Below are 21,224 nucleotides of genomic sequence, written 5' to 3'. Positions count from 1 at the left end.
TCAAGGCCAGTGAGATAACACGAGCCAGTGTACTGAAAGGTGGCAAGAAGGGACTCGCTGGAGTCCCCAGGGATGTGGCAAAGACCTTTAGAGTATTTTTTCCCTATGTCTGTTCCTGCTCCAAAGAAAGCATCTGCCTCGATAGTCACAGGTCAGATCAAGCAATTATTCCCTTCGCTATTTGCTTCCCTTTCCTGAAGTAGCTGGAGAAGCAATGGGAATAAAAAAGGCCATCTCCAACCACACCCGCTGGGGTCGTACCCAGTGTTAGTGCAACCCACATGTCTCCTGCAACCCCATCGTGGCTCCCTGAGGTTTCATAACAGGAAGCAATAAACTTTCCAGCCGGCGTTCCCAGACCTGGATGGGCTGCAACACAGCCCTGTGAAGCCCAGCCAGGCTTGACTTGCTGTAGACCTTCCTGAACTTGTACAAAAGAGTGAAAAAAAAAAAATTCAATAAAAATTGGAGGAAATCCATCCTTTGGCAAAAAAACAGCTGTGTAAAAGTTCACAACACATCGCCTCCTCCTGCCATCGCCTCTAGAGCCACTTCTCCATCTGCAGTTCAAGCAACAGTGTGTTAAAGCAGGCAGGGACAGAGGAAAAAGGTCAGGGTGCATGGAAAAGATTAGGGATCTCTGGAAAAAAAAGTCTAGTGGACACGTTTTTGGCTGCTCTAGAAAGGCGGTAGGTTTTTATATCCCCCACACACCCCCCTAACACCTGTGGATGGGCAGAGGCAGCGTGTTTAGGAGGGAGGTTGGAAGAGCCCCAGGAAAAGGGGACCGGAGTGAGGGGAGCAGGAACAGAGGTTGGAAGCTCAGCCATGGCTTCTGGGCTTGATTCAAGAAATTCTGGGTGAGGTCCATGGCTCACATCAAGCAGCCAAGAGGAATGGTTTCCCTGCTTTTCAGCCACATGCACAGTGTCAGCGGTGAGAGAGGGAAGAGGATGGGAGCAGGCAGCGGCTCTGCACAGGGATGAACATCGTGACACAATTTGAGGGTAGAAGCTAAAATGGAGCAGTTGTGTCTTCTGAGGATGCACATAAGCAAAGGAGGACATGCTCAAAACTTCCTTCAGCTCTCCTCACTGAACCCCTCTTGCAAATGCCTGAAAACACAGAGGAGTTTTGGTATTCTTGTGGAAAATGCTTTGAACCCATGCAGGGAGCCTGCAGACTCTGAGAGTTTATCATAGAATCATAGAACCATAGAATGGGTTGGGTTGGAAGGGACCTTAAAGATCATCCAGTTCCAACCCCCCTGCCATGAGCAGGGACACCTCCCACTGGATCAGGTTGCTTAAAGCCCCATCCAGCCTGGCCTAGAACACCTCCAGGGATGGGGCATCCTTAACTTCCCCAGACAACCTAATTATATTTTTTGCAGCAGTGCCAATGAGAAAAATGTTAGTGTCATCTCTGTCATCACACACCTCATCTGACACACGGAGGGGAAGTACAACGGCTAGCACAACAGGTGGGACAACCTGTACACAACCAATGCTGCTCTGCTTCAACCAGTCCCATTATGCGTAGCAGCTCCCAGGACAGACTCTACCACCAGGGCTTAAACCAAGTTCATATGGGTTGGAGCAACCCAAGGAGAGCCTGCAAAAGATGGGTCGGTGAGGTGCTGAGGGGCATGGTTTAGTGATTGATAGGAATGGTTGGACTCGATGATCCAGTGGGTCCTTTCCAACCTGGTGATTCTGGGATTCTAGGATTCTGTGCAGTGACCCATGTGGCCCCATTTGCCAAAGTGGAGATTCAGCTCTGTACGTTCAAGTTTGATACTGGGTTGACAGCCGTCAGCCCAGAGCACAAATACAATATGGAAGAAGGATCTGGAGAAGCCCAGCATTAGAACTGGGTCCAGAGTTATCTTTGTTTCTTTACTACTCCCGAAATAGCTGTAACTTGCCAGCCAAAGTGCAGATTAGAGGAACCATGTCTCAAGCCTAACAAGGTCCAGCAGCTTGCAGTGAGCAAGTGCCCCACAAATCAGTGCAGAATGGGATCCACAGGATGCAGCCCAGCTACTTGAACGTGGTCCACGCTCTATTCACCTATACATGATGCTCCCTCATCCAGCTTTGACCAAACGTCATGATTGCTGAGTGACTGCCCTGTCCTGCACTGTTCCCCAGGCAGAACTCAGGCCTTACTGCTTTAAATAACAGTGTGGTCAGACCATGTGTGGGTGATTTGGAGAGCTGCTATGCTCATGAGCTGATTTAAGGTCCTTCTGCTTCAGTGTGGCATCTGCTTAGGGTACTGAGTCCCTCTCTGCTTTACTGAGAACTTAAGGGTGGTCTCCTAAACCCATCATAGAATCATAGAATAACCCGGTTGGAAGAGACCCACCGGATCATCGAGTCCAACCATTCCTATCAAACACTAAACCATGCCCCTCAGCACTTCGTCCACCCGTGCCTTAAACACCTCCAGGAAAGGTGACTCAACCACCTCCCTGGGCAGCCTGTTCATCCAGCACCTCAGCAGGTGGCCTGGTTGCAGGAGCTGAGGTGAAGCTCAAGAAACAGGGTTTGTAAGATGAGCCAAAGTCTTATCTGAACCAAGATGCTTACATCTGAGACACCAGATCTCTCTGAACTTCCAGCACTCATCACTGGAGCATCTATTGCCCATCCTCGTGGCTTTGGAGGACCCTCAGACTTGCCAGGTCAGAGAGAGCTATAACAGAGGGGCCACTCATGACCCAAATATTGTGCAAAGAGGGAAAAGGACTGAGGACGGCTGCCAAACCCTTCCCTCTGTCGTAATAACCCCTCCCTGCTCTCTCCCAGAATAAACTCCAAGCAGCAGACCTGCCACCCCAAATCACCAAAATGTCCTCCTGAGCTCAGCTGTAGCTACCTGGCCACCAGACCTCTCCTTGGGGTAAAAAAATCCAACATCAACTAAATACGGATATTGAAGACGAGAGCAAACGCCAAAGCGAAAATACAAGACACTTGTATGTGACTTTATGGCCCATTTTTTCCATTACTAATAAGATCTAAACATAGTTAAGAGAGAAGAGAGAGACTCAATGTGATAAATGAGGAAACAAACGGGTTGGATGTTCTCTTGCCAACTGTTCTTAGATAACAGACGAAACAGAAAATAAAGATAAAAAAGGAAATATTATTACTACAAGTGCTTTCCTATCCTTCTGGCCAGTTTCCCAGCATGACTGGGACAGGTTTCTACTCTGCTCACCCAGATTTACTGTTCTACCAGTATCACCAGTAAATATTTAAAAAACCACTTAGCTAATTATATACAGAGATAATTATACAATCATATTTGCATGCAGAGAAGAGGAAGAGGAGAGAGAGATGCCTGGAGGAGTGCCTGGCACCAGGTGAGAGTACAGTACCTTCTCCAGGAGCCCTGAGGACAGGAGCATCAGTGAAGGCTGGCCAGTCTGATCTGAAGGCGAGCATGGGGTGGAAAAGGGATGAGAGCCTTCCTGGACGTGTTTACATAGGTGGGCCCCCACCCGCTGACGCTGGAGAGGTCAGCAGCTCATGCTTCACATCTGGATGCCACTGGGTTCCCCTTGCCAAGAAGGGAGACCACGTGTCGTTTTGTCCCCAAAGCTTACAGGACTGGAGGGACGTTGAATCAGTGTCCCTCCTTCCGCTCCAGAGGTAGATAGTGGGGTGGAGAAGGTGCCAGGTGGGAATGGAACCATTCCCACCTGGCCCTGTGCCACGCTGATGCTTAAAGCAAAGGTTGACTGAGATCTACAGTGCTAGGGGTCCGATGGGCTGCTGGCAGCCCTTTCTCCACCCCCTCCACCACGCTGGGCATGAGCACACACCTGCCTTTCTGCTGTGCTGGGCATCCAGCTCTCCAAAAACTACATCAGCACCACCAAACCCTACCCCACCACCAAATCCTACACCACCACTACACCATATGCCACCCCCATTAAACCTTATACCACCACTACCAAACCCTACAACCACCACCTTCAAACTGAACTCCACGTCTACAGGACCCTGCGGCAGCCCCTCCAACCTGTGATGCCTTTAGACTGGGACCGTGGGCCTGCAGGTTTGCTATGGTCTCATCTTGCCCTGTGTGCAGGCAGACACCACCCCTCAACCTTGCTGCCTGGCCCATCCTACCAATAGATCATAGAATCATGGAATCACCAGGTTGGAAAAGACCCACCGGATCATCGAGTCCAACCATTCCTATCAAACACTAAACCATGTCCCTAAGCGCCTCATCCACCCATCCCTTAAACACCTCCAGGGAAGGTGACTCAACCCCCTCCCTGGGCAGCCTCTGCCAGTGCCCAATGACCCTTTCCATGAAAATTTTTTTCCTAATGTCCAGCCTAAACCTCCCCGGTGGAGCTTGATACCGTTCCCTCTCGTCCTGTCCCATGTCACTTGGGAGAAGAGCCCAGCTCCCTCCTCTCTACAACCTCCTTTCAGGTAGTTGTAGAGAGCAATGAGGTCTCCCCTCAGCCTCCTCTTCTCCAGGCTAAACAACCCCAGCTCTCTCAGCCGCTCCTCATAAGGCCTGTTCTCCAGCCCCCTCACCAGCTTCATTGCTCTTCTCTGGACTCTCTCCAGAGCCTCAACATCCTTCTTGTGGTGAGGGGCCCAGAACTGAACACAGGATTCGAGGAGCGGTCTCACCAGTGCCGAGTCCAGAGGGAGAAGAACCTCCCTGGACCTGCTGGTCACGCCGTTTCTGATCCAAGCCAAGATGCCATTGTCCTTCTTGGCCACCTGGGCCACTGCTGGCTCATGTTCAGTCGCTGTCAACCAACACCCCCAGGTCCTTCTCCTCCAGGCAGCTTTCTAGACAGACTTCTCCTAGTCTGTAGCACTGCACAGGGTTGTTGTGCCCCAAGTTCAGGACCCGGCACTTGGCCTTGTTAAACCTCATGCCATTGGACTCAGCCCAGCGGTCCAGCCTGTTCAGATCCCTTTGATGCCTCCCGACCCTCCAGCAGATCCACGCTTCCACCCAGCTTAGTATCACCTGCAAACTTGCTAAGGGTGCTGGTCCGTGCTGCCCATCTGCCTTCACCCCACACTGTGCCAGGAGGGAAGGAGCCTGGAGACCTGGGCTGCAGGCGGGTGCAGAGGATCATCATGGAATGGTACCTTTCTTGCTGCAGCACTGCCCTCCTGGCCACAGGACCTGCTGCATTACCTTGCTCAAGGAGAGAATAGCCTCCTACGATCTCAGTCCTTAATGAAAGCAGCGGGCTGTGCAGGTCATTGGTCCTAACGTGGACAGCTAAGCTCAATACCCCTTGGGAAGCCAGCAGGAGGTGGTGCTTCAATGCAAGTGCCCACGCTGCTTTGCAACAGGTTGCTCCGGGGATTGAGCAGCAATAAAAAGCTAGTGAGAAGAAAGGGTAATATCGAATCCAGCTGTGAAAACAAAAATTAAAACCCTCTGAATCTACGACCTCCCTTGGCCAACACACGGGAAAAACCGCGCCAACATTAGTTCCACTCCCCATGTCCATCCAACAGATATTTTTTTTCATGAATGAGCATGTTGAGGCGGAAGGGGAAGGGAGGAAACACGGGAGGAGGAGGACAGCCCTTCCATGTCTTTTACACAGGGGAATCTCTGCAGTTCACAGAGAGGCAGGGCCGTGGTTCTGAGCCAACAATGCTCCAGTGCTTGGGGCTGATCCACAAGCCGAGGCAGGCAGGCAGCTAGAGGATGGTTTTCTCTTTGCTTACAGAACAGGCTGGTCTCAAAAGTAGACGTCTTCCCAAGGGAACATCAGGCTCTGGGTGCATGAGTACAAGTTTTCTAGAGAAATGAGCAGCTCAAGTGCATGCTACCCTGCTCACACCAAACCCTCCATCACCCACTGGGATGCAGTGGGCTCCTGCCACCAGAGCAGGTACCTCTGGCATAGCTGGGGCTTGCACAGAGGGGTCAAACACCCCTATACCAGCTGCTTGGCTGGTTCCCAAGCAGGGATGCATGAAGCTGCACTGTGAGGCTGAGGAGGGGACAGAGACGATGCTATAGTCACAGTTTAATCCACAATAATACAAAAATCCCACAATAACATGCAACGAGTCCCTTCCTAGTGCCCCAGTCTTGTGGCCACATTTTTCTTCCATGCCTTCTGCCAGTACAGAGCCAGTTCAGGCTCCTCTGCTGATCTGAACATTCCTGAGTTTAAAGAGGGTGGCTGACAACACAGAAAAAGAGTGCAAAAGAAAAAAAAACAAAATGCTGATCCTCCTTCACTTTGTGATTAATATCCAAGTCAGGGGCTTTGACCTACAGGCAGCTATTGGAACACATCTAGGTTTGCTGCTGGTCATCTGAGCTCCAACCTCTTTGCTGCAGCCCTGGTGGTGGTCACTCAGCCCACCATATTTCAGTATTCCAGAAACCCCCCTGGAAAGTTTTTGGAGCAAATTGCTGCAATCAGTGACCTGGCTATTACCACAAGCTGGGGAAGGATGATTAAATTGTGGGAGGCTCTTCTTGAAAATTCACTCTTTCCATCTCTGGTTCTTTCCCTCCCTTCCTCTTCAAGGCATCCTCCCTTTAGCCTCCAGACAGAAACAAATAAGAAACCACAACACCATCTGTGTTTCTGAGAAAGATTAGGAAGAAAGAATTTCAAGGACGTGAAGCAAACCCCCAAATTATGTTCTGCAGCATTGCTATGAGACGGGTCGGTTTTGCACACAGATGGACAAGGTAGAGCCCTGTGGGCCACGTGCGCGGCCGTGAGGAGCTGGTGGAGCAGAGTCCCACAGCCAACTGGTAGTACCTGACTCGGTGAGCTGGGAGGAATACAGAGCCTGTGAGTTTCCTTGCTTCATTTGAAAGCAGATCTTCATCTATTGTTGACTTTATCCCTGGCTGCTTGTTGGGTCCCTACTGCCCCCAAAGCCTGGGAGCCTTCACTTCAATCCTAGACCCCATGTCAGTGCTGCTCAGCTGACTTTCTGTTGTCTCCAGAGTGGCTCGAGGCAGAAATGAGCAGGGAATCCCTATTTCCACCTCTCGCAGTGGTGACAGCACAAGGGAGAGATGATTTTGCCTTCTCACAAGCAGTGAGAGTCCTGTAGATCTTAAGCCCTGACCACTAGCACCAGACACAGCCCTGTGGTTGGAGAGTTGCAGAGACATGATGAGGTAAGAGGCTTGCCTGGTGGGAAATAATATCCAAACCAAGCCCAAGAGGTCCCACAGAGGATCTCTCCCATGGAGGTGCCATCCTGTTGCATGTGGGACTTGACTGGCGATGAGCTACATCATGATCTCCCACTTGGATGTGTCCCTCCTGCTTACACTCTTGACAAAATGTTATTGTGTCACCCCGTCATGGTCTCAGGCTCCCCTTTGTGTCCACCCCCACTGTTTTTATGTACGCTGCTGGCTCCAAAAATGAGCAGGCCTTCTCCTGACATACCCAATGTCATATCTCATCACCTCCAGGACTGCAGATCCAGACCCCAGCATGGCCCGTGATCTGCTGCTGTCCATTCAAAGTTCCTCACTCCATCCCTCTTTCAAAAATTCAGCTGACCAGGTGGGTTTTCTCCTTTAGCTGCAGTCCTTCTTTTCTGCTCTTGGTTTAATTATCCAGTTGGAATGGTCAAGAATTTCCCAAACCTGGTGGAAAAACTAAAGAATTAGGGCAGGAGGAAAACCACCCCTGCCTTGGAGAACAGTGCTTTTGTTTTCTGCCAGCCATTCTCTTTCAGGCAACGTGAGCAAAAAACTTTGAGCCTTCCCAACCACTAAATCACCCTGTTAGACTTGTAATGGGGGCAGTTGAACTACACCTAGTTCCAGCTATTGAAATGACGGCAATGGCCTCCATCCCAGAGGAACTGACCCCTTTGCTGTTGCCGATGCTGGTGGAAGTGCTGATGACATATGAACATTAGCAACGGTTACTAATTTCCAGCGGCATTTGCTGAAATTGGAGCCCATGCAGAGCCATGGGTGGAGGGACATAAATTCAAGGGACTGGAGATGGGATATGGGGATGCTCAACCCAATGGAGAAGCCAAGAAATGCATGTAGGGGGATTTCATAGAATCACTAGGTTGGAAAAGACCCACTGCATCACCGAGTCCAACCTTTCCTATCATGTACCCCAGCACCTCGTCCACCGGTCCTTTAAAAACCTCCAGGGAAGGTGACTCAACCCCCTCCCTGGGCAGCCTCTGCCAGGGCCCAGTGACCCTTTCCGTGAATAATTTTTCCTAATGTCCAGTCTAAACCTCCCCTGGAGGAACTTGAGGCCATTCCCTCTCATCCTGGCCCCTGTCACTTGGGAGAAGAGCCCAGCTCCCTCCTCTCCACAACCTCCTTTCAGGTAGTTGTAGAGAGCAATGAGGTCTCCCCTCAGCCTCCTCTTCTCCAGGCTAAACACCCCCAGCTCTCTCAGCTGCTCCTTGTAAGACTTGTTCTCCAGCCCCCTCACCAGCTTCATTGCTCTTCTCTGTACACACTCCAGAGCCTCAACATCCTTCTTGTGGTGAGGGGCCCAGAACTGAACACAGGATTCGAGGAGCGGTCTCACCAGTGCCGAGTCCAGAGGGAGAAGAACCTCCCTGGACCTGCTGGTCACACCATTTCTGATCCAAGCCAAGATGCCATTGGCCTTCTTGGCCACCTGGGCCACTGCTGGCTTTGCTCTGAGAATTAGCCCTACCAAACCAAGCAAGATGTAGGCTGGTTAGCCAGGATGCTTGGCATGTCAGGATGTCTATCCCAGTCGTCACTCTAAAGTCCTTCATTCAAAAACACATGATCTGGTCAGTGGGCTTCATAGGACTGAGAAATGGGTTAATCCTAGTGAAATGCATGTGGCCTCTTGCAGCTCTCAGCAAAGTCTGCCCAGCAGAGAATTCCATGTACATTCTCAACCCACCGCATGCCCCATCCTGGTCAGCCCCAAGGAGAATCTGTTGTTACCCACCCGCTCCAGCCCCTGCTCAGACATCTTTCCAGCTCCCATTCATGGAATTTTGGGTGCTTTTAACTTCAATTTAGGGAGGGACCGATTTCATCCTTTTTCATGCCCCTTCATGCAACAGCCTTAATGATACCGTGGAAGAGGGGGGGAATGGGGGCACATTCAAATTCTCAATGGAAGGTGATGGGTGAAACATTCTTCCCGGGGCAGGTCTGTTTTTGAAAAGCAATTACTGGCAAGGAAGACTGCAAATCCTGCATTCCTCAGTGAAGGAATTCAGATGATGTCACCTCCTGCCCGGTGGCAGGAGCATTCCTGCCTGCCACAGCTCCCTCCAGGCAGCCCCTGCCTTTGCTACAAATATTTGTTTTGGCTTGGGTTTTGGAAGCTTCCCATTACAAGGAATAACAGCAGGATGGACTCTCCTACTGTAAGGCTTGTACTAGCCCATCAGCACAGGCCACAGGTTAATAGAGGTTCACACAGGGTGGTCAAAATGTTACTGCCAGTAGCAAAAGTGTGAGGTTTTATTTTTTTAATCTCTACGGTGCAGTGTAGATTGAGGGATACCAGAAATCTCTTAAAATAGAAGCTGCCTGCTCCACTAAACTGGTTTCAACCAAATTTTCTCCATTTTGTAGTCTGTGTATCTGTCATAGAATCTGAGAACGTCCTGAGTTGGAAAGGCCCCACAAGGAACATTGAGGACAACTCCTGTTGGACAACCCCAACATTCACATTATGTGTCTAAGGGTGTTGTTCAAATGCTTCTTGAATACTGCTAGGCTTGGCACCATGACTGCTTCCCTGGGGAGATGTTCTAGTGCTCCACCACCCTCTGGGTGAAGAACCTTCTCCTGATATCCAACCTAACCCTTCCCTGGTGCATCTTCCTGCCATTCCCTCAGGTCCCATCATTGGTCACCAGACAGAAGAGATCTAAATTGGAGGCATGTAGCTGTGCCTATAATCCCATGGTTGTCTCCTTCTCTTTCCAGTAGGATAAATCTAGTAGGATACATTTAAGCCGGATGTCTAAAGCAAGACAGGATCTTTCCTAACCAACTGGCTTCAAATAAAGTGCCCTTTTGCCCAGGAGAGGAGTCCCGGTAGATGTTTCCAGGAAAAGGGTTGCAGGGGTATGGAGCAATTGTGGGGTCATGTGGAGGCAGGACCATGTGCGGCGTGGTGAGCTACCTTCAGAGAGAAAAGATCTCTCATTTTCTCCTCTAAGACTGTTTTTAAGCCACTTAGGTGGGATTTAAGTGATTAAACTTGGATGTTCAATCCTCTGTGGAGCTGAGCTCCATGTCTACCTGGCCTCTGAAGGCTGATCGGGGACACAGCCTGGGTTCTACCTCTTTCTCACTGCTCCTCTAAATCTCACTACATGCTCTCAGGAACATGCTCAAGCCCTCTGATCATCTTTGTAGCCCTCCTCTGGACCTGTTCCAACAGCTCCATATCCTTCCTATGTTGGAGATTCCAGAACTGGACACAATACTCCAGATGAGGTTTCACAAGAGAGGAACAGAAGGGCAGAATCACCTCCCTCGACGTGCTGGCCACGCTTCTTTTGATGCAGCCCAGGATATGGTTTACCTTCTGGGCTGTGAGCGCACATTGCCACCTCACGTCAAGCTTCTCAACCCCAGCACCCCAAGTCCTTCTCTGCAGGGCAGCTCTCAATCACATCAACCCCATTATGTACTGAAATCAGGAATTGCCCCAACCCAGGTGTAGGACCTTGCACTTGGCCTTGTTGAACCTCATGGGGTTCTCACAGATCCACTTCTCCAGGCTGTCCAGGTCCCTCTGGATGACATTCACAGAACAGAATCACAGAACAACCAGGTTGGAAGAGACCCACTGGATCATCGAGTCCAACCATACTGCTGGTGTGGCAACTACACCACTCGGCTTGGTGTCATCTGCAAACTTGCTGAGGGAGCACTCAATCTTGCTGTCGATATCATTGATGAAGATATTAAACAGCACTTGTCCCAGGATGGACCCCTGAGAGCCACCACTTGTCACAGATCTCCATCTGGACTTCGAGCCATTGACCACTACTGTTTAAATACAACAATCCAACAAGTTTCTTATCCATGGTACCATCCACTTATCAAATCCATATCTCTCCAATTTAGAGAGAAGGATGTTGTGGGGGACCGTGTCAAAGGCTTTATAGAAGTCTAGATCTCAAAGCTCTTCTCCCAAGTGACATGGGACAAGACAAGGGGAAATGGCCTCAAGCTACACCCAGGGGAGGTTCAGACTAGATATCAGAAAGAACTTTTTCACAGAAAGGGTCATCAGGCACTGGAATAAGCTGCCCAGGGTGGTGGTTGAGTCCCCATCCCTGGAGATGTTTAAAAGATGGGTAGATGAGGTGCTCAGGGATACGGTTTTGTGGCAGATAGGAATGGTTGGACTCAAAGATCCAAAAGGTCTTTTCCAACATGGTGATTCCATGATTCTATGATTCTTTTCTGACCTAGTGATTCTATGGTCGATGTAATAGTTAAATCTGGATGGATCCCCAACACAGTGGTGGGAGAAATTGTCTCTCCTTCCCCACGAGGACTGTGAACTGCAGCAACTTCTCTGAGCCGGGCAGGAGCCAGGAATTTTGCAGAGCTGCTGGGCAGCCGAAGCCCTAAATCAACCCTTCTTCAATTAGTGCAGGACTTTCATCAGCACTTTGTTGTTTTTAAGCTCCAGTGATAAGAGGTCGCAGTGAATATTCCAAACCGTACATAAACAACAGCTTGCCAACATAAACACCCTAAAAACACTCCCTATAAATTATCCATCAGAGTTCACTGTTACTAGAACTATTAAAGTTTTCTGGAATGCCTAAAAAAGTGCCGTGGGCTGCCAGGAGGCTCTGCAACCACAAGAGCTGCAAGAGAGACACAATGCAAAAGCTTGCAAGAAAGCAGCTGCTCACGAGCTTCCTCCTCATCCTCCTGCCTCAGGATCTCTGGGCAAGCTTCGCTCATGGAGGAATAAACAAATCAGCCCCCACACCCACACGCGTCCTGGCCAGCGTGCGAAACCTCACATATGTTTGCTGTTAGACACAGTATTTCTAGCAGAAAGCTGTCTGCTTTTCCCTGCTTCTCTTCTGGCCTGGTTGCACTCATCTCCTATTTTCCAGGGCATCCCTCTCTGCTCTAACAGCAAGGAGTAAGGTTATCTTGCAAACCAGCTTCAAAAGTGGTGGAGGACCAAAGCAGGAGACCAAAACCTTTCGAAGGATATCTTTGGATCATAGCTACGAGCCAGGCGGTCCTGTCCTCCTGCATTTGCCACTGAAGCTTTCTCTGATCTCTGGGCAGAAACAGCCATGGCCAAACCCTACAGCAGCCCAGAGAGCAGAGAGAGGGAAGGTCTGGAGGGGTCAGCCCCAACCTCTGGTTTCTGGCATGAGTCCCACCCACCAAAAGACCAGCAGTACTTCAGCGTAGCTGACATCGTAGAATCACAGAATCAGTAGGTTGGAAAGGACCCACTGGATCATCGAGTCCAACCATTCCTATCAAACACTAAACCATGTCCCTCAGCACCTCATCCACCCGTCCCTTAAACCCCTCCAAGGGAAGGGGACTCAACCCCCTCCCTGGGCAGCCTGTTCCAGTGCCCAATGACCCTTTCCATGAAAAATTTTTTCATGATGTCAAGCCTGAACCTTCCCTGGCGGAGCTTGAAGCCCCGGGCCATGTCCCTTTTTGGGACCAAAGGAGAAGACACAGCCTTCTCCTCCCCTTCTCCTAAAACTACAGAGGCACCGAGTCCATCTCACCACCCTGGGGATGTCCAGGGAAGCTTTGCTATTCTGCTGGGATTTCTCACCTCTCCACTTGCACAGGGATTCTGGGCAGGTCTCCATGCTCCAGGTGAGGTGATAGGATCTCATGCTCCACCAAACCAGCTTTCTCCGCATTGCATCTGGGTTCATTCAACCAGGAACTGAAGCTACAGCTGACCCCTTCAGCAAAGACCTTCTTGCCCGTCTCCCCTTGGCCCCACAGCATGAAAAGTGCTTTGACTGGGGAATTTGCAGCCTGAAAGGGACCTACCTCCTGCAAAATCAAGCCAAGCAGGCAACAAAGCCACATTGAAAGGCAGCTTTCCTCTGGGTGCCCTTGGAGAAGTGGTTACATGAACTCCAAGCATCTCCTCCCAACCGCCGTATCGCTGCTCCAGCAGCTGGAGCATTGCGCGAGCTAGCAGGCAGCTAAAACTAACGGGTTGTGGCATCTCAGATGACCCTAAATACCTGTGTGTGGGCAACCACAACGAGCTTGGGGTGTCCCACATGCAGCGCCACGGAGTCCAGGTCCTGGCTCCTGTGGTGTCCCCTTTCCTGGTGGACCCAACCACAATCCCAGACGAAGCCACGCTCTCAAACGAGGCTCTTCCACAGCACAGATTGCTTTGCAATGCCTGTGCCATCATTTTTTCTCTCTCTTCTCTCCTCCTCTCCTCCAGCATTGCTTTCTTTTTATTAGCTTGATGTGTTTTGACTTGAAACTCTCCAGAGCCGAGGCTGGCTCACGTCTTCCCGAGAGCCACGAGATGCTCCCATCTCACCCATCACAAGAGGAGAGCAAAGGGCTGCTTTCGCGCTGCAGAAAGCCCCAGGGGACCTGGCAGCGTTTGCACAGGCCACCGGGTCATCGAAACACTGCCAGGGCGAGGGAGACAACCTCTGCTCTTGCATCATGTCACTAGATAGCAGCTCCTCCCCAGGGCTCGGAGCAGAGAGACGGGCAAGGGGGAGGCAGCGGGGGAGCTGCCTGCCCTGGAAAGGAAAAGAGGACATTCAATCTGTAGTGAACCCGGTTAACTATTTCTGTCTGGGTGCGCAGAGGAAAGGGCTGGGCAGAGCAGCGAGCAATACCATTGTCTCCGTCAGGAAGAAAAAAAAAAAAAAGGATAATAAAAACGTGCCTGGAGGAATTTGGCTCAAGCTTATATTTGAACCGGCATCAGGTTTCCGAAGCAGACGCTTCTGAAGGCACAGCGGGGCGTTCTCCAGGGCTGAAACTGATGGGGAACATCATTTCATAGAATCATACAATCATAGAATCACCAGGTTGGAAAAGACCCGTTGGATCATCGAGTCCAACCATTCCTATCAATCACTAAACCATGTCCCTCAGCACCTCATCCACCCGTGCCTTAAACACCTCCAGGGACGGTGACTCAACCCCCTCCCTGGGCAGCCTGTTCCAGTGCTCAACGACCCTTTCTGTGAAAATTTTTTTCCTAATGTCCAGCCTGAACCTCCCCTGGTGGAGCTTGAGGCCATTCCCTCTTGTCCTGTCCCCTGTCACTTGGGAGAAGAGGCCATTTGGGGTTGAGGGTTGGATTAATGCTGCATTGACCCGAAGAGTCAGATGGAGAAGGGATTTAAGCACCCAAAGATGCCCAGGGCTGTGCAGGAGCCCACAGCGATGCTTTAGCTCAGTGGTTCAGCCACAGCAGAGCCTAAGCAGCATTTCCAAGCTGTTTTCCTGGGAGGTTTGTCCATGTACATCCCTCCAGCAGCCTGCTGGCAAGCTCGCACGTGCCATCTGCAGCTCACTGCCTTGCTGGCCTCCACCTCATGTTTGAAAGGTGCTTTGCACAAAGAGACACTTGTAAAGTTCTTGACCAAGTGCATGTTTAAGAGGGTACTAAAAGTTGTGGTCAGAATTAACAAAGCAAGGTGAAAATGCAGCCATGGGAGATGCTATAATCCCCCTCCTTCTGCTCTCCTAAAACCACAGCTGAATGCTGTGTCCAGATTGGGGCTTCCCAGTCCAAGAAGGGTACTGGAATGAGTCTTTCAAAATGGTTTTGGGCTGAGAGCGCTGGGTCTGATCAGCCTGGAGAAGAGAAAGGGAAGGTCTTATGGGTGTGTGCAGATGCCTTATTGGAGGTGACAGAGAAGGTGGTCCAGACGTTTCTCAAAAGCACCCAATGAAAAGCAAAGTTGCAGCCAGAAAAATTTCAACCGCGTATGAAATAAAAAATTCTCCCTGACTAACGCTGGCACAGGGAGCTGGTGGGATCTCCACCCTTGGAGATAATGTGACTAGACAGGGCCCTGGGCAGCTTCATCCAGTATCAAACTTGGCCCTGCTCTATGATCTCCTGAGATATCTTCAGCCTCTGTTGTCCTGCACAACTCACCCTCGAGATTCCCATCAGCTCCCTCTTGCTCAAAATCTCCCACACCTTGGCACCCACCTTGGCCAGGAGATGTCATCCTCCCATCTTCCCTAGGAGAGGATTCTGTCCCCCATGTGAGGGAGTAGAAGAGGGTGTGAAGGTCTTGGAGGAGCTCTTCTGAGACCCAGGAGGATGCAAATGAACCCTGTATAGAGCCACCTCACACCCTAGGGACAGCCTAGGGCAGCTAGCAGGCAACCACAGAGTCCCCACCCTCTGGGAAGGCAACCAGTGAGCTGATGGGACACCACATGGAGCCAAAAAAACATTGCCATCAGGCCCCTTTGCGGAGGCAAGGAGATAAAAAATTGCTCTAGCAAATTTAGAAATGAAGAAGCTGGAAGTTGGGAACGACATAACAATTTGCCTCCCTATGCCTTAATTAATTTATAGGACAAGGCTCCTCATTTTCATAGAATCGTAAAATGGTTTGGGTCAGAAGGGACCTTAAAGATCACCCACTTCCAAGCCCAATTTTCTCTGCCTTTCCCCTGTCCTTTGCTGCCACAGCCCCATGTGGCACTGATGGCTCGCAGCAACCCCACATCTTCTCCTCTCTTTTCTCCTTTTCTGGCAGCAAGGAGCAGAAACCAGGGCAGTTTATGTGGCCGGTCACCAAGATCTCCAAGTAACAGACCAGGTCAAAGGGAGCTGTTCAGCCTTATAAATGAACTTTGTGCTGTTTGGATGAAACTCGGGTGGAAGAGCTCCAAAGAAGCATAAATCACAGGAGAGGAGAGTCCTCCACAGTGCTGGGACCTGCAGAAATATGGTGCATGCCATATGTTACATTCCACCTCCACAGTGCATTACAGGGGAAGGAGGGGCTTCCTTATTACACATACCAAAAAAAAAAAAAATCTTCTGGTATTTCGGTCTTGGACAACACCCAGGGATTGTCTCAGAAATAGCTCTCAGCTTGCAGGAGTACAAGGTGCGGATTCCCCATCAGCAACATGCCTCTTTCCCCCGTTCCCACCCGCCTGTGACTCACTTGAGCCAGTTGACATTGGATTTCCTTCCTCGGACTTTCGAAGGAGGCTTTGGACACAGGACAGATTGCCCTCCTGTGGCATTTCAAGGTAATCTGGGTGAGAGGAGAAGGTGCCTGTGTCCTCCTAAGACTCACAGGACTGCCTGGGGGCATGGGGGTGTTGCTCACCCCGTGCCAGGAGAGGTTATGTCTCTCTCTCATTAAGCACAGCTTAAATAAACCTATTAAAGCCAAGCTCTCATGCTTGGTATAGACAGAAAGGGCATTTTGGGACGGGAGAAGATGCCCCAGAGGCATATAAGAAAAATGCCTACCACACGCAAGGCCTGGTGTGGACGAGGAAAGCTCAGCAGGTCCTTCTAATCCCACTGTCGGGGTATCCCATTGGACAGATGCTGTTTGCAGCCAAGTTTTATGACTGTACCAGTAACCTAGAGGTAGGAGGGATGTAGCTAAGGGTCACCCATCAACCACGAGAAAGATCCTATGGTATTAATGAGGATGGAAACGATAAAGGCTATGGAAATGCAATAGCATCTCTATGTGAGGTCATCTAAGGCCCTAGAGGCGTTAATGGTGGATGCAAGTTGGAGAAGGAGGTCCCACCCCACAAAAGCATCCTATGTTTTTGGTAGCCAGCAGGAGAGTTTCCTCTCTAGGAAGGCCCATAGGCCAAGAAGATGAGGCCACCAAGGAGCTGTTTCAATTCCCACTGGCGATGATTTTGCAGAGCCACTGCCCTCCCTGTGCCTCAGTTTCCCCAGCTGAGCAGGAGAGAAGACCCCCTTTGTGAGGTGCTTTGGGATGCGAGGATGAAAAGTGTGTTGACATCCTTGGATATTTTCTAAGAAACAATACAAAACCACCTTACAAAGAGCATAATCTTATCAAAAGACCTTTTGTCCATGGGTTAGAGATACCCCGCTGCAAAATCGCATCTTCTGCTGGGGTGAGCTCCTACAGGCACCGTTCCCTGCCTTTGCCTGGTCTTTAAAGACCAGCTTTTGGTGCATGAGTGTGTCCCACCTAAGCTGATGCTCCAAAAGGAAGCAGGCTACAGACCCTAAAATTTGCTGTACAAGCCGAAGTCTCAGAAATATAACTCATGGAATCAAGATCAGGACTAGCAGGAACACCAGACCCTGAAGCATCTTTCTCTCTCCCACTTCTGATGGCCTTAGGATGGGGAGGAGGCTGAGGATGGGGGCTGGCCAGAAGGTCCAAGAGCACGTAGGAATTTCTATTAGGAAGAAGCGAAACCACCAGTGGTTTAATCCCAAACTCCCTGGAGATGCATTTGCAGTGCCCCGTGTGACAGGGGATGATTTAAGCTAAGAAATTGTGCACAATCTGTCGCCAAATAGGGATGTTGTGTCTCTTACCACCAGCATGAAAGGCAGTACATGAACATTAGGTCAAGGCAAACACATTCACCACCCAGATGATGAGGAAAGGGCTGAAAGCGAAGAGCAGGGGAGAGCGGGGTGGGAGCAGAAGTGGATCCAAGCAGAGGGAGGGGGTCTGCGAAGTGCCAGGAATCAGCTGAGCTAAAACCATCCAGGAAAAAAATAACAAAATAAAGCGGAGGGAATGAAAAACAACCAGAACAAAAAGTAACATACGGAGAAGCGCTGGGCTCAGTCCTTTGCAAAAATGTCCCATCCTTCCCTGCCGTGGCGTGCAGAGCTGCAGGCAGCACCCGTTCTTGCCCGTCACCGCAGGCAGAGCTCCCAGCCAGCCGTTGATTTTTTCCTCCCCTCCCACCCCTTCGAACCGAGCTCTCTTCCCGCTGCACCAGCCTGGAGACGATGACGTGGAGACCTCCACCAAGGAAGCTTCCTGAGACAGGAGAGCTCCTCCAAGCCCGACGCAGCAAACCCATCGTTCCCTGGGATGCCAAGGATTTCTTTCCCTTCCTTTTACTTTATAATTTCCTTATAAGCACCCCCAAAAAAAAAAAAAAGCCCAGATAAATATGAGAACGTGGCGATGCTTTCAAGAGCCAAGAGCAACGCTTCTGGAAAAATCAAATAATTCAAATAGCTGAAGGCTTTAGGGCTAAAAATAGCTAAAAGAGAGCTCCTTTGTGGAGGAGAGAGGAGGTAGAAAGTGGAGGTGCTCCTCTGGGATAAGAAACATTTCCTTCTTGTTTAGGTTTTCTTTTTCTTTCTGTTCAAACAGGCAGAAAGGAAAGGCGGCTGCAAACTCAACCTGTCCTTACAGCTACAGTGAAACATCAGAGCATAAGAAAAAAATCTTTTTTTCCCTCAAGTTTTGTCTCAAAAGGAACAACCCAAAGCAGCGCCTGTGGCTTCGATTTTGTATTTTTGATATTTTATGTTGACTGGGTGCTCCCTGACAGCCCCATTCCTGACTCTTTGCATCCCTTTGCTCCCTTTCCCAGCCCTGTTTTTCCAGCCAGGGGGGCAGCTGGAAGCAGCGCCCTACTCCGTGGAGGACAGCTAGGAGGGAAAACAGCTGGAAGGGGACACAGAGGACATTTTCTTCCTCCTCCAACCCCTCCTGCTCTCAACCTTAAGGTTTTTTTCCCCCCATACAGGTCAAAGAAGGGGGTGGTGTCACCCCACACTTGAACACAACAAGCAGGGATTAAATAATTGCCGCCGTCCAGAGGCTGCGACCTTTGGCGCGTTGTTATCTGTTCCTTCGCCTTGCCAGCTCGCATGATTTTATGGCTGATCTCACAATAATTGATGTTTTCCTTAAAGGCCCCATGCTGCGAGGCGAGATTTGGCTTTTAGGGGTTCAAACCAGCAAGGTTTTGCTCGCTGCGGTTTGAGAACCCCCCCAACCCCCCCTGAAACTTAGCAACCCCAGTACGAAGGTGACTCTAAACCACTGAAATCTTTCTTCAAACCCCTGGTTGTGTGGGAACCCAATGCTTTATTTCTAAAGCCCAGGTCCCTGCTGGGGAGCTGGGGGCACCCCACTATCCATGCAAGCCATGCCCATGCATGTCCCCAGCTTTTCTTCGTGCCCTGCAAACAAGACAGTGACCTCGGTGCATTTAAAAATTAAAAGCAAACAACGAAGAGCACAACCCTCAGAATTTCTGAAGTAGCACCCGCCATGTGAAGCTGATCAAAATAACTTATTTTCCCAGTTTTAAGGAGCAAACAAGTCCTTGCTCCGCAACACAGCTGGGATGGGGCAGCCAAGTTTTCATCCTCTCATTTAATTTTTCAAGTGTTTTTCTTCTCTCCAGCTGCTTCCAGGCAGGAATGAACTGAGAAACAGCCTGGCTGATTGTGCAGGAGGGATGCATTCCCAGAAGGGGTTTTCAAGAGGAAATTAGCTTGTAGGATGCTCCAGGGATGGAGGAGGAGGGAGAAGGGAGGCATCACTGCAGTGCTTGCTCCTGCAGCTGGTGCTGCCCTTGACACGGTCACAAGCCAGAAGTTCAGCTCAAATTGGAGGTTTTCAAGCAGATTCTGGGTAAGAAAAGCAGCCTCACCAGAAACCATTTAGGTAAACCCTTTTGTAGGTACCCAGCTTGAAAACAACCTTAAATATGCTTCTGAAAAATCTTGGCCTCACTCAATTTCAGACCCAGAACAAAATCTCATTCAGCCTTCTTTAAAACAGCTTTAAGCAAAACCCTGGATCCAAATTTTAAGGGGTTGCTCAGCCTCTGAGTGGAGTTGGATTTCTGCAGCTTAAGCACATATTTAATTCAAAACATTTTATAGGCATAAAAAGAAATAACATAATTTGCGTGGCTCTTTATGTTGACTTAATATCATAGAGTAAGAGAATGATTTGGGTTGGAAAGGACTTCAAAGCCCATCCAGTTCCAACCCCCCTGCCATGGGCAGGGACACCTTCCATGGGATCAGGTTGCTCAAAGCCTCATCCAACCTGCCCTTGAACATCTCCAGGGATGGGGCAGCCACGACTTCTCTGGGCAACCTGTTCCAGGGCCTCATCACCTTCACAGGAAAGCATTTCTTACTATTATCTCATCAAAATCTCCCCTCCTTCAGCTTAAAATCATTCCCCCTCATCCTATCCCTGTGCTCCCTGATAAAAAGCCCCTCCCCAGCTTTCTTGTAGGCGCCCTTTAAATACTGGAAATAATACGCGATATAGAAAAAAATGTACAACATATAATATATACGATATAACATATACAAAATATATTAGAAGGATCAATGAGACAGTGACATTAACCCCCTAGGATGAGGAACAGAGCATCCTTTTGTCCCCAGATTCACATTTTCTCCCTATCTATTATATTCCCAGTAAGGAGGAGATCAGGTAAGACATACCTTTCACAGCCAGGAAAAAATAAAAGGTGCCTCTGAGCTGTGGGTCTTCACCACATAACCGAGGACCTTCACAGGGGGAAAAGCCCTGCAACACAACCGGCCACAGCCCTGCAACAAAGCCAAGGAGGAGGCGATTATTCCCGAGCATCTCTCTGCCAGGCACAATACGGCAGCATTTCAGTGCCCACGCTCAATGGCATCATTGTCCCCTCTGGAGCCACTGTCCCTGCATGCAGTGGCACAGGGTGAAGTTTCTGCTCCTCTGCAAGCTCCCAAAGGCTTCGTGTCACCACTGGAAGGGACCAGGAGACTTTGTTTTCCTCCTAGGGCAGGATAACAGACCTGGGGACAGGAGAGATGTCAGTTTTGCCTTGTTATGCTATCACCTGTGAGAGAGGAATGAAATAGGATCTTAGATAAAAGACACCAGGGATACAAAGGTGATGGGAAAATTGGATTTAGATTTGGTGTTAACAGCTCACTGATAAAGCAGAGGGATGCACTGGGTGGTATTTTGTAGGGATCCTCCCAGGGACTTTGTATCTGGATGCTGCACCTGGTGGAAGAGCACACTGAGAAGCTGGAGGAGATCCAGAGGTGGCCACCAAAATGCTCAGGGCTGGAGGATGGGACACACGAGGAGAGGCTGAGGTGGGTCTGATCAGGCTGGAGAAGAGCAGAGGAGACCTTTTTGATAAATGCAACTATTAAATGGGAAGGTGGAGAGAAAACAGAGCTGATCTCTTCTCTGAGGCACCCA

The 21,224-nt window shown here is 50.0% G+C and overlaps 2 protein-coding genes across 4 annotated transcripts in view; one reads left to right on the top strand and one right to left on the bottom strand.

The window, feature by feature from the left end:
• C6H1orf35 (chromosome 6 C1orf35 homolog) overlaps positions 1 to 21,224 on the top strand; it is a 404,048-nt gene that overhangs the window by 349,297 nt on the left and 33,527 nt on the right. The gene's annotated exons all lie outside the window — the stretch shown is intronic.
• Positions 1 to 21,224, bottom strand: part of GJC2 (gap junction protein gamma 2) — a 39,580-nt gene that overhangs the window by 12,422 nt on the left and 5,934 nt on the right. For 2 of the 3 annotated variants that reach the window (XM_069859193.1, XM_069859192.1), the window contains one exon: positions 20,465 to 20,572. The gene's annotated coding sequence lies outside the window, so the exon portion shown is untranslated. Of the gene's footprint in view, positions 1 to 17,797; positions 17,955 to 20,464; positions 20,573 to 21,224 lie in introns of those variants that run through there. The other variant, XM_069859191.1, reaches the window with a different exon arrangement.

This window comes from Phaenicophaeus curvirostris, chromosome 6 (genome assembly GCF_032191515.1).
Source record: "Phaenicophaeus curvirostris isolate KB17595 chromosome 6, BPBGC_Pcur_1.0, whole genome shotgun sequence".
NCBI lineage: Eukaryota > Metazoa > Chordata > Aves > Cuculiformes > Cuculidae > Phaenicophaeus > Phaenicophaeus curvirostris.
Note: the sequence above shows the minus strand (reverse complement) of the source record. Positions and strands in the feature narration are given on the sequence as shown.